This window comes from Rhinolophus sinicus, linkage group LG02, assembly GCF_036562045.2.
Source record: "Rhinolophus sinicus isolate RSC01 linkage group LG02, ASM3656204v1, whole genome shotgun sequence".
Lineage (NCBI taxonomy): Eukaryota > Metazoa > Chordata > Mammalia > Chiroptera > Rhinolophidae > Rhinolophus > Rhinolophus sinicus.
In genome coordinates, this window is record NC_133752.1 from 155278098 (window position 1) to 155294657 (window position 16560).

At 41.0% G+C, this 16560-nt stretch overlaps 1 protein-coding gene across 2 annotated transcripts in view; it reads left to right on the plus strand.

Moving 5' to 3' along the window:
- The first annotated feature begins 2921 nt into the window (after window positions 1-2921).
- PRICKLE1 (prickle planar cell polarity protein 1) overlaps window positions 2922-16560 on the plus strand; it is a 102917-nt gene continuing 89278 nt past the window's right edge. Inside the window, exon 1 of one of the 2 annotated variants that reach the window (XM_019748419.2) lies at window positions 2922-3190. The gene's annotated coding sequence lies outside the window, so the exon portion shown is untranslated. The remainder of the gene's footprint in view (window positions 3191-16560) is intronic. The other variant, XM_074325816.1, reaches the window with a different exon arrangement.

The following is a 16560-nucleotide window of genomic DNA, read 5'->3' on the forward strand; positions in this document are numbered from 1 at the left end:
GCTTACCCTAGTGACCTCATTTTAACCTGATTATCTCTGTGAAGACACTATCTCTGAATAAGGTTACATTTTGAGGTATTGGAGAAGAGCTCAGCATATGAATCTTTGGAGGACATAATCCAATGCGTAAAGGTATCATTTTTAAAATATATGTTTGTTATCAAAGCTTTAAAAAGCTAAGTGAATTGATCTATTTGTGAAAGGTATGGTACCATGTTGGTTTGTAAAGGCAAAGAAAATAACACCATTAATACAAAAGACCTGGCAGCAACCCAGTAATCCACAATGAAGAATGTTTTACAGAGGAAATTAAAAAAAAAAAAAAAAAAAAAAAAAGGTTCTTTTCTAATTTGTAAGATTTTGCATGGAGGCTAGTGGTTGTGAGAAGATGCCTTATAAATTGGCATTATATAAACTTTTTACCTATTGAATCTTTTCTGCTCACCTGGCATCCAATCCTCTCAATAGTCCTGTGAAGTTGATGTTCTTATCCTCATTTATATAGAAGAAACTAAGCATCCCCTCAAGGTGAACCACATAATTCTAGGCTACATTTGGTAAGCAGGGGGGCTGAGATTTGAATTCAGACTGTTCTGGTAGCAAATCATCACATGTGCCACCCAATGCAATTTTATGAGTCTTGGTTGAAGACCAAGGGTCACATTTACATTGAATACATACGATGCTGCCCACCACACTTGTCTAAAGATGCCGTAAAACTCATGAGGAACAATTATGTATGCCCTATGAGGTCCGACATGCTTCCTCCATGTATAATAGATGCTCAATAAACAAAAACTTTGTGAAGTCCCCATAGATGTATTTCCTCTGATACCAGATTCATTTCTTGTCATAAGAAAGTAGCATTTCCCACCCAATTAATAGGGAGATCCAAGTGCAGGCTCTATAAATACTCTCCTCATGAGCATCTCCATACCCAACTCTGCTGCTACTACCGTACTGATCCACTGAAGAGGCTCTCTCGTGAAGATGCTGCTGTAGGAGTTCAATGGTTCCATCCTCCATTGAGTCTCTTCCACTGCATCATTGTTGGGAAACTGCTTTCATTTGAAAGTCCAAATTGAGACAGTAGACAGATAAGCACCCAAAGATACTAAAAAGGAGAGTGGATTCTTTGCCCTTAAAAGTACTGATTTTCACAGTACTTTTTTATTCTTCGTGGGTAGAATAAATCATTTTGTCAGTCTTCTTAGGCAGTTCTGGAGTTTAGCTAGAAGCTAGAAGTTTATAGCTTAATGGAAGCACTTGCAACCCTGGCAAGATAAACAGACACAACTTAAAAAGCAAACTCCAATAAAACGCTGAGGAGCAAGACAGCCTAGGTTGTTTTGCCCAGATTCCCATCAGTTACAAACACTACTGAGCAAGTGGAGTTATTTCTAAAGCAACAGCCTTGTTTCCTGAGTGATCTGTGCTCAGAGGATTAGGAACTCAGCGGGTGTATCTAGAGGGGAGAGAGTTTCTACAGTGCAGGGAGATCTGAGTCAGAGCACAGCCTGGAAGCCAAGCATCTCCCTAGAAGTGTACTGTTTTCTCCTCCTTTTGCCTTTAAGTGTTATTCCCTTACATCTTCTTTTTCATCTGCTCAATTTTTTGCTGAGTATTCCCTTGTTTCACTAGCAGTGAAAATGGAGGAGACTTGGAGCTCTGAAAAAAATCTGAAATGGCCAGTTTTGATTTTTCTTAAAAGGATAAAAATTGCATGGATCAACACCCTCCCCATTCCCCCGCCCCCACACACCCACACACATACGGACATCTTCATTCTCCTGGAAGATAAAACAGTATCCTAAAAGATTGCGGAAAGGGGTTGAGACGTCAAGAATCTCCAGCTTTCCAGAGACACCTGTCAAGTTGGGGTGAGCAGCTGCTGTGGGGTCTGCTCTCTACAACCTGGGTGGGGGTTGAATAGTACTCCCACAGCGTAAGACTAAGATCGGGCACTGGAAAGAGGGGTCCTAAGGTGACACAAATGTCAGGGCAGAACTTTCAAACAGGCTGAGTTCTAGTTCATTCTGAGCAAATGTGCCTAAGAGCCCAGCTCTGGGAACTGGGCAGACTGAAAACATGGAGAGTAGTTTTACTGATGAAAAATGATCACCGTGATCAAATTAATACTTAGGACACAACTTGAAGTGTGTCATGCTAACTTGGGTCCAGTTTTGAACACTAGGGTGGGCTGAGATTCTCATGTGCATTCTCCACACTTAGAGTTTTCTTTGGGATGGACAGGACCGTCGACGAGGGAAAGGGAATGGAGTAGAGGCTGAATCTTTGATTTCATGCTCCCAGGCGGAGACAGCTCAGTCTAAGGGATTACACCGATAGGGTCGAGTCCAATTGGGTCCCCAGAGAGGCGAGGTGCGCGGGAAAGAATCCAAGAGTTTAATTAACCACCACCACCACCACCACCACCACACACCAAAGGGAAAAAGAAACCCAAATAGACAATTTCCAAACCGTTTGATCAGAGGAAATTGGGTTTGTCTTTTTCCCCCCTTCACCCTTCATGTCTTTCAATCCATCAGGATTGTTAGTTTAAAAAAAAAAAAAAAAGAAAAGGCATAAAATCGGGGGCGGGGCACAGGAGATGACCGAGCTGCACTTGAGAACCTGGGCTGCGCCTGGGTGAACTTCGTCTAGTAGATAACCTGCCCCCAGCTCAGCCCGGCTCGCTGCGCGCGGAGCCAGTCCTGCCCAGCTGGCCGCACGTTCGCCCGCCTGCCTCGCCGCCGGGGACCGGGCACCGACCTCGCCTTTCTCCGCGGAGCCGGGGTTCACGTGGATGCGCCGAGCGGCCTGGATCCCGCGAAGGCATCCGCGCTCCGCGTTTTCGCTCGCGCCCGGCCCCCGGCGGCCGAGGGCGGGGTGCGCGGCGGCGCAGCGGCGTGGGGCTCAGAGTCGGAGCGCACTCCGCCTGCAGCCGCTGCCAGCGCCGCGTTCCTCCAGTGGCCGCCGCCTCCCGACAGCGCGCCCCGGGACGTGCCCGCCTCGCACCGCCGGCGCTGATTTCCCCGAGGGGCGCCGCGGCCGGCCTGGCGACTTTCTGGGCTCTCGATGGTTCGCGTGCTGCCCACCTTCTCCCATCCCTGACGCCACGGACCGCAGCCCCGCAGATCCAGCGCGGCGCCGAGGACCGTCCAGCGGAGTTCTCTGTCTTTTGCGCGGGGTGAGTGGCAGCCCCGCTCCGGGAGGGCTCTGCAGAAGGGTTGCGGGCGCGGCGGTGGGGAGCGGTCACCGCGGGGGAATAGCCGGACACCTCCGGTGTCACTGCGGGGGGTCTGTGACACCCACACTGGGTCGGTGTGGAAGAAAATAAGGGAGAAGGTCATAGTCGGTCTGTTGGGCTGTGCAGACAGTGAAAGCAGATACTGGGCTGCAGCACCAAGAGCGCTTCAGATAGGCTGCCCGCATGGCTCCTGTTTGCTGCATCACAACCAACTCTTCCCTTGGTTCTCTCCTGCGTGGAAACCCGTTCAACGGCCCCAGAGTCGGGGCGATGCTGGCGCAGGGAGGGTGCATTGGCATGTGTCCGCCGCTTAGGATCGCCTGTCACCTACTGGCGTCGGGAAGGAGGGTGCCGATTCTCTCCTAAGGCTCCGGGGAGAGGGCCCATCGCTTTTTGGCAGGGGGGCATCAGCTCCCCGCCCCCCTCCCGCTCGGGCGAGGTTGTTTCTTGAATGTAGCACGTATATGGAAAAGAATGGGAGCGTCTTCCTCCCTTTAGGCAGAAAAAGTTGAAGAAACGGGGCATGTTACTGATTAGCAGGACTGGGACTCAGGATGCAGCAGAAAGCTGTTACATTTTCATTGCCCTCTAAGAAAAACAAACGGCATCGCCAGTGACTGTTGGCAGCGCCGTGTTATTTTGGGGACTTTAGGAAAATTGTCCACAGATTGTCTTCGGGGAGGCTGAAGAACGAGGAGGGGATGGGGGAAGGACGGCTGGCACCGCACTGAGTTCCAGCTTGCCTAAAGAGGATTCAGAACCACACGCCAAACACGTTTGCTTGCTGGTTTTAAAACGCGGACAGAAGGCAGAACTGCAGCCATGAGCAAGGTGAAGAACACACATGGGAACCTGCCTAAAGAAAAGAACATCTTGCCTCTCGGGAGGAGTTCAGATGCATTTGTGCTATAAAAAGCTTTTATATATATATATATATATATATATATATATATATATATATATATATACACACACACACACACACACACACACACACACACACATATATGTTTGTGTGTGTGTGTGGCTTTTAGGATGGATTTCATGAAGGACAAATTACACTTAATGAAATTGTCTCTATTCACGCTGGACAGTTTTATCTACCTCATTTTAATCAGTACCTCACAAGGCTGTGTCTGCAGTTGATGTTATATAATTGACGGGGTTCACCATCAGATATTTTTAAATGTACTTTTGGAGTGAAAGGAACTTCTATCTGTCCCTTTAGATAATAGGCCCAAGGTGTAGATGGGTGAGGGTTGCTGAATGTTTGCCCTGATCCGGCTCCAGATGTGTGAGCTCAGCTGTTGCCTGTCACTTAGGTGACAACTGGCCTTTTCCCACTAAGCCTTTGCTGTCTCCATTATCCTCAGTGAAGTGTCAATGTTCAGCCGCCTTCTATTATGGGGAGTGGACTCTTTCCCCTTGGGAGGCTGCAGCCTTGTTTGACCATCCCCAACAATATGTCTGTTTTTAGACTCTGGGGTGGGGGGGGATCCCATGACAGCAAGATAGATACATTTTGAATTAAGCACCAACTTAATCCAAAGATTCTGCTTTAATCAAGACAGCTCTGGAAGGATGATGCAATATTTGTCAAGCCTTTTCTCTGGAACAATATTTACTCCCACCAGGGGATTTTAAACTTAAACAGCAGCCATTTATCTTGCTGTCTGGTGGGGCCCAGTTCAGTTTGCCTCCAATGTGGTCCTAGCCTAGGTGGCTGGGCTTGGCCTGGGACAGAAATCTGTCATTGTAGCCCAGCTGGAGCCTGAAGAAAGCAAAATATAGCACCTGCTGGTTCCAGAGGGTTTCTAAATGCCATCAACTGGCGAGTCAGGAAACACAGAAGGAGATATTTTACAAGCTCTTCCAGAAATGTTTATACAAAGGATTTAAAGGTTAACAATGCATGTGCTCTACATATTAAAACTAAAAGGTGCTAGAAATAAATGGACATTACTCACAGTTAAGAGTTAGCACACTTGCTGATGAACTTGAAAAATCTGTTTTAATACGTCATGGCTAACAATAGTGACTCGTTCTTTTGAAAAGTCTAGTTAGAGAGGAAGGAGAGCGAGAGAGGAGGAGGGAGGAAAAACTGGATGGTACATAGAGGTAGCCATATTGATGTGAGTGAATGGGTTTAGTAAATTAATTTTTCCATCCTTAATTTAGTACTTATTGGTGATGTATTACTATGTGAGCCCGTTGGTTCATGGGTTTTTAAAATAAAAGTGATATATTCTATTAAAGTGACAGATTTAATCAGTTCTGCCAGCAATACCAATGAAACTTTTAAAGTTTATCAGGTTTTCATAATCAAGGTACATGGAACCACCATTTGTCTCTATAGTAGAGGAGGTTATAATGAACCAGTTTGGGTCACCCAAATAAAATCTAGTATCAGCTGGGGAGAAAAAAAAATCCCTTATAGGGTTAATAGGTAAACTATTAAGAGTCAGGTGTGGATAAAAGTGTGGTTTTTCTTAATATCCTCTCCTATGAGAACTCTGAAAAGACACAAAAGAAAAAAGGTTAAATTTTGAAGTTCTTTTACTTAGGGATTTTTAAAAAGAAGCTGAAATCTAAGTTTTAAAAAGTGACATTGTAAGATAATTTCTCTAAATTTTTGTTTTTAAAGATTTTATTGGGGAAGGGGAGCAGGACTTTACTGGGGAACAGTGTGTATTTCCAGGACTTTATTGGGGAACAGTGTATTTTTCCCAGGACCCATCAGCTCCAAGTCAAGTTGTTGTCTTTGCAGTCTCACTTGTGGAGGGTACAGTTTAGCTCCAAGTCCACTTGCTCTTGTTCAATCTTAGTTGCAGGGGGCACAGCCCACCATCTCTTGTGGGAGTCCAACCGGCAACCTTGTGGTTGAGAGCCCACACTCCAACCAACTGAGCTATCCGGCCTCCCTGGCGCTCAGTGGCAGCTCATTTTCTTCTAGTTGCGGAGGGCGCAGTTTGCTGGCCCATGTGGGAATCGAACCGGCAACACTGTTGCCCAGAGCTCACGCTCTAACCAACTGAGCCACCCGTCTGCCCTAAAATCTTTTATAATGACTTAATAATAAGAAAACGAGTTAAGTATTATGAGTGACTGTTCGTAATACTCATGAAATGGAACAAGAATTTTAAAACTTATTTTCCAGTAATTAAGTAACTCTTTTAGTGGCCTATACCTGTAGTTTGGGTTGCCCAATATTATGGGAAACAGTTTTCAGGAAAGGTTACCATTGCTGGAATTCTAGTTATTGTAGTTACTTTTCTGGTTAAAGCTGTTTACAAAGAGTAAACTTTTCCTTTTAAAGAAGGAAAGTAATTTTAAAAATCAAGTGATTCTTATCTGTGCGTAGAAATGTCAAAGATGTCGCTTGGCGGTGATAAACTCCTTCCCCTTAAAAAATAGCTCTCTTATTTCCCCTTCACTTTATGTAAAAGAATATCAATTGTTGAACTCTTATTAGTGAGAATATTCAATTTGCTTAAATCCAGGTGTAATTATTCCACAATAAAGAGGAGTTAGGAAAGTGAATGAGCTGTTTATTGGATGGTTAGTTGGTTGGTTGGTTGGCTAGTTGGTGTTTTAAGGAACCGTTAGTGCTTTTTCTTGTGGTCACAGAATGAAGCATTACCGTATTGTGCACTAATATCTTTAGAGGGTTGGTATGAGCAAATGAGTTGGGAGAGGAAAATACCATAATCCGGATGCCAAGTCCTGCAGCGGTGCAGTTCCTCGAAACCTCAGGCAGCGCATGGAACCAGCGCTCCAGGGCTGGGGACCAACATGGCATCAGGGAAGCTGCATCAGGGAAGCTGCAGCAGCCCTTGCTTCTGGACTTCTCCATCGCTAGACACACACAAGTGTAACACCTCAGCTCCCCTGGTAACCAGTAACCACACCTTGTTTAAGGCCGTGCTGAACTGAAGTCAAGGACATTAACTACATCTGTGTTTGGGAAGCAACATTTTGGAGCAGTGGCAAAGGCCTGACCTGGTGTGGGGATCCACCAACACCTTCATTTCCCCCATTCCTCTCTCTGCTGAAGGAGAGATGGTGGGAAGAGACATGCTTTTACAAGTTGGAGCATGCTGATGTCATGACACTTCTGGCATGGAACTACGACAGAATAATCAGATCGCTTTTTCTGCATGCCAGAATGACACGGTTTTTCCAAGAACCGTTCCTGAGCCAGTGGTCCATTGGCACTATTTCCAGTTACTAGTGGGGATCAAACCTCTCAACGAGAATGTAATAATTCTTCCTGTGTCTCTGTTTTGTGAGCATATTTAGACTAAACTCTAAAGGCATTTTGGTCACTTTTGAAGGGACCTCTCTATAGGAACAAGAATGATTGCCCAGCCTGAACTGATTAGACCCTTCCAGGTTCATTTCCCTATAAAGAGAGATTTTAAATTTAAAATAAAAATAAAAACTTCTGCATGGCAGAAGCAAGTGTCAACTTCTGAAAACTTAGAGCAGTAAACTAGCAGGCAGCTGTCAATTCCCTTTACTTAAACTCCCTCTGCCCCACAGAAGTTTGGTTCCAAGTGATCCTAAAAAACAAGTGACCAATTAAACTGCAGTTGCGTTTTTCTCACTGGAAGATTGGGGGTAAACTCTTGGGAGAGATGCCTTTCATTTCTAGTGGATTACACTTCAGGAGAAAAAAGTTAGGGCTGTGTTATTTCAGTTGTTCAAGCGCTGAAGTCATGTACTCCTAAGAGTTTTGTCCCAGTTGCAGATTTATAGCACCCACCAGCTTTTGCTTTGTGTCTGCTTCTCTCTGTTTCCTTCTTTTCTCTTTGGGTCTCTGGAAAGAAAGTTTTGTCAATAAGACAGTGAAAATATTGCAGTCAGATGCAGACCCATAAGTAGACTCCTCTGTGCAGCGTGCTCTCACTCAGCTGCCCTTCTTTTATCTGAGGCGCAGATCCCACAGCTCGCAATTATGGTCTTTGACTTCGGTAACAATTCTGTTTGAAATGTTTCCAATTACACACAATATTGGCGGCAAGTAGCAGCTGCATGCCAAAAAGCATTTCGAAGTGTGTTCCAAGAATCAGGCTGTGATTGCTTTTAATTTAAATAAAGGCTATTTGGTTTCCTGTGAAGTTTTTTATAACCACCTTCCCCCCCCACCACACACACACCCTATTTTTGTTGCCTTTTAAAAAAAAAAAAGTCCGATATAAAGTAGCCACCACTTAATGTGATACAATATTGGCCCTGGTTTTCTAGGATGGCCATTTGCTATGAGCCGGCATAACTGAACTGTTCAATAAAGGAAATTTGAAAGAAACGTACAGCAGTTTAACTTTCCCCAAAGAAGAAAAGGGAAAAAGGTTATCTGATTCCATATTCTAAGTAGCTGCTGTTTTCAAGTCTCCCCCGCCACACACACTTTTAGGGATCTATCATTATAATCTTTTTAGATCACTGGAGATTATTATCACTATCTGTCCTTCAAATTCCTCTATTTCTTTCTTTCTTTCTTTCTTTTTTGAGCCCATGACCATGTGTTAAAAACATACTGAAAGAATACTGAAAGAATAGAGAGAGGTCAATAAGAATACTCTTAAAATGGGAGAGGAGGGGAACCAGCGAATAATTTCACCATTTTACAGGAACCAAACCCTCCAGATTTCCCCCCTCCATGGGCTTAAAATCTGTGAACACTGAAACCTTTTTAAATGGTAGTAGTTTAAATCTTTTAATAGCTACCAGATATACTTGACTTATTAAATCTGAAAATAAGAAAATATACACTCCGAGGACTTGGAGTGAAGGGACTGGTTACAGGACTGGGGGGTTCTGTTTCTAGGATGGTTTGTTGGGCCATTTGAAAAATAACACCTAGAGCTAGAGGCTATCCAATAGCAAGGTGCTAAGATGGTCCTAATTAAGGTGTTTTCACATAGGCTCTTTCAATCCTGGCAAAAACATCCTATAGAATATAGTGCTTCTTTGGGTTGAACAGTAGTGGACTTGCATAAATGCCAACATCTCTTCTGGAATTTTTGGAAATCCTCCATCGTGTAATAAATAGTGCTGTATAATCCAAATTTGTAAATGCCATGTTTCATGTAGCCCCTGTAGAGACAGCTGAAATTAACCCAGGCTGCAGGGATCATGGAAATCCTGGAGGTTAGGTTACTGCCTAGATCCAAAGAACTACCGCTAATGAACCATAGTGCAGGCCTTTGATCACATCTAGGAGAAGGTGTGAGGTTAGCCTTAGCATAGCAGTGTACTGTGAAGCAGTGCCCACCAGCCGATACTTAGACGTTTCCTTTATCCTTGGAAACTGTCTTTCAATTAGGCAAACCTTAGAGGAAATTTGCTCAGCTCAAGGTAAAATGAGGTTTATGTTGCTTTAGCAGCTGAGCACCCAGCCTGCCAGACACTCGCCCCACACAAGCCCATTGCTATAGTGACAAAACCCACAGTAACTATGGTTGAAATAGAAAGTCTGTTAAAACACTTTTATATATTGGTCAGCTCCTCTGCCCTCATTAAAATGCAGTCTTCTGGATACAAACACATGCGCACTCGCTCACACATGCACACGCACACATAGCACTCTTTTGGTCTATAGTAATCTCCTGTAAACCATGTCATAACTTCACCAAAGGCATTTCTACTTCTTTTTTTTCTTTTATGACACTGATAAGCAAATAATATGGTAATCTTCTTGAAGAAACTTGAAACATGTTAACTGAAATTGATATTTTCAACTCTTATTTATGTACTTGAATAATCTAAGTTCTTTAGTTAGGATCTGAAAAAGAGCTAGATAGTGTGGCAATTTGTTTTGCTTTAAAACATCTCTTCTACTTTCTCTTCCCGTAAGTGGCTGAGGTGACCTCTGAAAATGGTTTGCTACTTACTTGACCCAGAGAATACCACGAAATCATGCAAATTGAGAGGTTCAAATCTTCGTGTTCACTTTAGGAACACTTGTGAAACTGCCCAGACCATCAAGGGTATGCATATCAGAAAAACCACCAAGTATCTCAAGGATGTCACATCACAAAAACAAGGTGTACCATTCCATCTTTACAATGGTGGAGTTGGTAGGTGTGCCCAGGCCAAACAGAGGAGCTGGACACAGGGTCAGTGGACCAAAAATAGCACTGAATTTTTGCTGCACGTACTTAAAAATGCAGAGAGTAATGTAAGGGTTTAGATGTAGACTCTCTGGTCACTGAGCACAGCCAGTGAACGAAGCTCCCAGGATGCTACCAGAATTTATAGAGCTCCTGGGCTAATGGATTAACCCTGACATGAGCTCCGCCTGCCACACTGAGATGATCTTAACTGAAAAAGGGCAGATTGCTCCAAACCAGAAGAGAAGGTTGCACAGAAGAAAAAGATCTCCCAGAAGAAACTGAAGAAACAAAAACTTATGGCCTGGGAGTAGATTCAGCATCAAATAAGTGCTAACGAAAGTGGGGGGAAAAAAAAATCTCTTCCAAACAATTTAGGGAATGGTTAGATTTTATGTAAGAAGACTGCTTAGTGCTCTAGTGTTGAAATATTTGTTATAATGTGTGTCAAAAAGAGATGGCATTTTAAATTCCTCTGTGACGATGTAATTAATAAGTCTGTTCAGTGCTTGAAGTATATACATGTTACATAATTTTTAGCAACAGATAAAGTTAGGTCTGAAGTGCATTAGAGAATCACAGATGTTTCTTGTAAGGAAATACATATGCTCCAGAGGAATTTTGAACTGCTTTCTGATGCGTAGCTTTTGTTCATTGCAAGGATCATATGAATAATTTCATTGAATTGCCTTAGTTCTTATTTACACAAACCTTGAAAAAGAAGCTGACCTGATAAATAACTTGCCTCCCTCAACTAGTTCTGAAATGCTTCAGCCTTTGTGTTTTTGTGAATGTGGAGGGAGGGAATAAAATATACAGAGAAGATGTTTGTGTTGCACTAACTTCATCATATACATTCCCTTTGCAGACCTTCTATAAGCCTAGACAGTTTGGCAGGCTAATAGCCAAAACCATGTCCTCAAATATTGCCAAACATATTAAAAGACCAGGCTTTCTTTATATTGAGGTATTGGAAATTGATTTTTTTAACCTTATGAATTTTACAGAAAAATCGCATTCTTCTTTTCTCCTCCTTACCCACAGAAACCAAAATTATTATTCATTGCAGTGCTGAAATGATACTGAGAGGAATAATATTTGTGTAGGAGTGTTTTAAACCAGCTTGATTTGTCTCACTAAGCAGGAGGTAATCAGGTTACTATAGTGTATGATGAGTCTTTTTGTTGTTGTTATTTAGATGTTTATGTTGCCTGTAGACACTGGCTTTTTTACTTTGGTTCAGTAACTTTTGGCCAAATATTTGTCCATTTATCCTTATTCTTGAGCAGAGATTCAAGGATAGACGATAGTGATGTAGTATAATGGCTCAGGAAAAGACCATTTTCCTAGAATCTTTTTCTGAAAATCAGAAAACTTGGACTGAAGTAGCTGTGTGATTTGGGGTCAGTCTCTCAGCCTCTCTGGGCCTCTCAGTTCCTCATATACAAAGTGAGGGAATTAGGCTAGATCAGTGTATAGTAACCAAAAGTTTGAATCATAAACACCTATAGCGCTTTTTCAAAATGCAAATACACTGAAAATTTTAAGGCAGTAGATTTGGGATGGGGTCTTGCACATGTAACTTGAAAAAGCTCCTCAGGTAATTTGATGCACAGCTGTGGGTAAGGACCACTAAATTAGATGATCTCTAAGATTGCCTTCCAGTTCTACAATTTTATCTTTCCAATCCTAGGCTGAATGCCCTTCCTCTTTCCCCCCTCTCTCCCTGCCTTCCTTCATTCCTCTGTTTGTTCGTTCGTTCATTCATTCATTCATTCATTCATTCATTCTAAACATCTATGTTTATTCCTAGTGTTGCTGTCAAAATATTATAGATATTCTAACCCAGTTCCAAGAAGATGTATATTCTGCTTCTGTGAATAAACGGTAATTAATGTGAGAGAGGAACTATGTTTGTTCACAGTTGCATACCCACCGCCTTACACAATGCCTGGCACATAGTAGGCACTTGACAACTACTGAGAGCCCCGAAGTCAGGAAACTTTTCAAAATGTAGTATTAGTTACACTTTCAAATAATATGCTCAATATGTTTTTTGTCAGCCTCCAGACACATTTCAGGTAAAGTGCCTCCAAATTTAAGACAATGGGTATAAATGTTCATCTGAACAACAACATAATAAATACATTATTTTCCTCATGTTTCCAGGTTTGGGGATATGCTATATTATATTGATTGTGTGTTTTTTCCAGATTAACAGTTGGTCTCATTGCTTTAAATATGGAGGTAATTTACCTGGAAAGAGCTGCAGATTGACCAAAAGAAAACTATTGAGCATGTTATTTAAAAGTATAATTAACATATAGTTGAAAACTAGTTTATCCTGTGAAAAACATAGTTTATGCTATGTTTCCTTACCTTTTGGGCTCCTGCACTTTGTTGAATGAATGTCCAATCTTCTGCTATCATCTTAATGTGTGTCCATTTAACAAATAGTCCCAACCATATCACCCTAAAGGTTTCAAAGTTTATCTGACAAATTTATAACTTTATTACAATTTTAAGTCTTATTTTTAAATATATTGAATTACAAAGATAAAAAGTTTAAATAGATCCTTATTAATACAAGTTTCTTAACAAAGTATGTGTGTGAATCTCTGTGTGTGTGTGTGTGTGAGTGAAATTAAGCCGTTTGTCCTTCTCAACAACAGAAATGCCGATTCCCATTTTTTCGGATTAGTGAGTCAATTTTAAACTAGCTAATTGTAATTGTTTTAATAGCCTGCAATTGTTTTTAGCCTTCTACAGTTATGACTCCATATCCTATCTTTCATAACATATAAAGTGCTTTTAAACTGTCCATATCCATGCTATCCAGAGGTTCATTTCTACAATGTATATATATATACTTTTGTTGTAGATAAGTCTCAGTAAAATGTGATAAGCACACTCTCAGTTTGTTCTTATAATAACTATGATGCATCTGAAAGTTTTATTATCAAGCATTGGAAAATTCTGTTGTATAGTTTTGGGGAAATTGATTAAAAGGGTTTGCTGCCCATTGTGCTATTTTGCTTGTCTCCTTCAGTCTTTGAAAATTTGGTTTTTTTCCTATCATTATCCATTATTACCATTACTGTATAGCACAGATAGAATAAAAAGAACTTAAACTAGTCAGTAGTACTACTGGTTGTGTCCTACGTAGTACAAACAAAAGGCGAAATTTGATACTTAGTTTACTTGATTTTGTTGTTGTTGTATGTGCCATTCTTGGGGGGGGTGTTGTTTTGTTTTGCTTGTACTTAAAGGAATAACTTTAAAAATTCACCATTCTAAAACCTGGATAAATTTCCTCTGCACTTCATCACTATGTAGGCATGGCCAGCAGCAAAGTCAGCTAGCTTCAGCTCTTCTTTTCCTCCTGTACGCCCATTGCCAAATCAAATAATCATGGCCTCAGAGTGGAAATTTCTACCTAAATTATCTCCTTGAGTTGTTTGTACAATGTAACCAACTGGAAAACTCTCTTTTCGGTATTATGTGGAGAGATACTGTGAGGCATTTTAGTCAGGAAAAAAGATTAAGTTGTATATACAGAGTTTAAGGATCATTGGAGATAAATTGAGACCTAGTTCAAGTATTGTATAAAGCCTTATTATGTGTAGGTTTCACTTTCCTGATGTTTATAGCTAATCTCCTTGTTTGTGCTCGACTTCAGGCTAATATGAAAAGACACATGTAGGTTTTTCCAGGTGGGCTCATGGCTCACTCCATCCTTTTTGGTCTGTGCTCAAAAGTCATCTGATATCAGGGAGGCGTTCCTGATCACCCTCTACAAAATAGCAGCACCCTTGCCTTCCCTTAGACACCCCTTTAACCTGTTTCACTTTTCTCTGTAGCGCTTACCACTACCTGAACGATACTCATATAGCTGTCTGTTCCATGAAGAAGTCTATAGTGTCTTGTCTCCTGCTTGAGTTACAGTCTTCTCTACAGTCTTAGAGTATGCCCGGCACATAGTAGGTGCTTAATAAATATCTGCAGAATAAATTACTACAGAAATATAGGAAGCCAGCTATGCTTTGAATTAGAGTATATGCTCCCCAATCTCATATATGTAGTGCTGAGCAGGTTAGAGTGTTTTAAGCTTATATTCTTAATTTTGTAATGGTACTTTAAAAGTAGCAAATGGGCACTGTCATTTTACAGGGTAGGGATTTGTGTACCTTTTTAATGTTATATGTAAAATAAAGACAAATGAAAACCAGAATTCTGTTTTTAACCTGAGTGGAAATTTCCAGAAGAGATTTTTGTTGTTTTGGGGGCTTTTGTGGGATTTTTTTGCAGCTAGAGTGGAGTTTCTGAGCTGTTCCCTCCTTATCCAAATAAAGCCAGAGACTGATAGAATATGACAGAAGAGACTGATCAAATATCCCTCTCCCATCTCTCCACAAAGTGATCAATGAAATGTAATCATATAGCAAACAGATACCATGTTAATAGAAGATCGACTCTTCACAACAAGGAAGCTATGTGACTTTCCTATTCCTAATGCACCAACACTACTCTAACCTTTGAAAAAAAATAGAGGTGTTATCTTCAGACAGACTTATGGTGTTGCCTTGTCAGTTAAAACAAAGATGACAGTCAGTCTTTCACTCGAGAAATCCTGACTTAAATTCCAGAGGTGAAAAGCTAATCCTCTAAGTGATTTCAACCAGATTGGTAGGAAACCTAGTTGCTGGAAATTATTATTTTAATGTCTCAGTTTCCAAGGTTAAATTGGCAGTGAGTCAGCTTTCCTGTTGAGGAGCTGAGCCAATTTATTTGTCCAGAAATTATCATGTTTTAACTCAGGAGTTCTTTACTAATAATAAGATTAATATTGTGCACAAAGCACTTTCAGATTCATCTCATCTACCTTCACTGCATTTTGTGTGGTCTAACCAAGGTTATCCCCAATGTACTGATGAAGAAACTGCCTGTTAGTTCAAGACACAGCTTCCTAAGGAACTTTGGTTTGGTAGTTCCTAAATCAAATAACATTTGCCATTCAGTTTTTAGTCAAAAAAGAAAGAGGGAAAAGAAGCAAGCACTTGTAACTGATACAAAATTATTTGATGATGTTTTAATGTTTTGTAAATATCATTGTGTATGTTTGTTCTATATTAAATGCTTCCAGATAGCCTGTCCTACTACTAACTTATGTGATCGTGGCTAAGTTCCTTAATTTTCTGGACTTCTTACCCACTGTGTGCCTCAGTTTCCTCAATCAAGAAGTGAGGGGTCTGATGACTTTTTAGGCTCAAAATATTCTAATTCTAAACTATGGATTTGGAGGCTGTAACTTCAGGGGGTTAGATAATAAATTGGAGCTGATATTATCTTTTTATTAATTATCATCACCTAAGTCTCTGACTAGAATTATTTAATGATCTACTCAAAATTACTCATATTAGCCAGGTACAGCTTTAAAAAATGGTCTCTTTATTCATGACTCAGTGTGACCAATTCAAAACTCGACAAACGCTGTGTTTTAAAGACTTAAGAGAGTGTGCACTTTCCTTTACCCAAAGTCTGGTTTCATAGGTTACATTATAGTTTAATATGAGGAGCTTAAAAAATACAGTAATATTAAGAGCAAATTACTAATCTGATACAGTTACAACAATGGCACACTTAACACTAAAAATTACAAATGTGAGTACTATGTTTATGTATAAGAAATATAGAATATTTAAAAAGTAGAACTCAAAGTAGTATGTTCACTTATGTAATCAATAGTGATTATAATTTTGTTTAAAATGTGTGTGTTCATTGACTAAATTGGAATCAATTTTGGGAGATTTGGAGAGAGTTTGCTGGAAAATAAAAATAACTCAACGTCCATTTTAGTTCTCTTCCTAATATTTTTTAAAACCGTAATAATATTCTCATCTCCCCCATGCTCCAAACGAAAGCTGGTGTAAATATGCAATACATGGTGAAACTCCTTCTGTATTAATCTTAAAGGTTGTCATATGTCACCATACCTACGGGCCTGGGTGTTCCATTTTTGCAGCACTGTGATTAATTAAATGTCTAACGTTTGCACAAATTCTCAGGACCTTGGATCTTATTCACACTCTAATTAGGCTGAGCCTGAAGTTACAAACAGCCCACCGGACAGTTTTACAGCTTCTGTATTATGTTTAAGAAGGTGGAGTTTGTGAATTGCCCAGATGAACGCAGCAA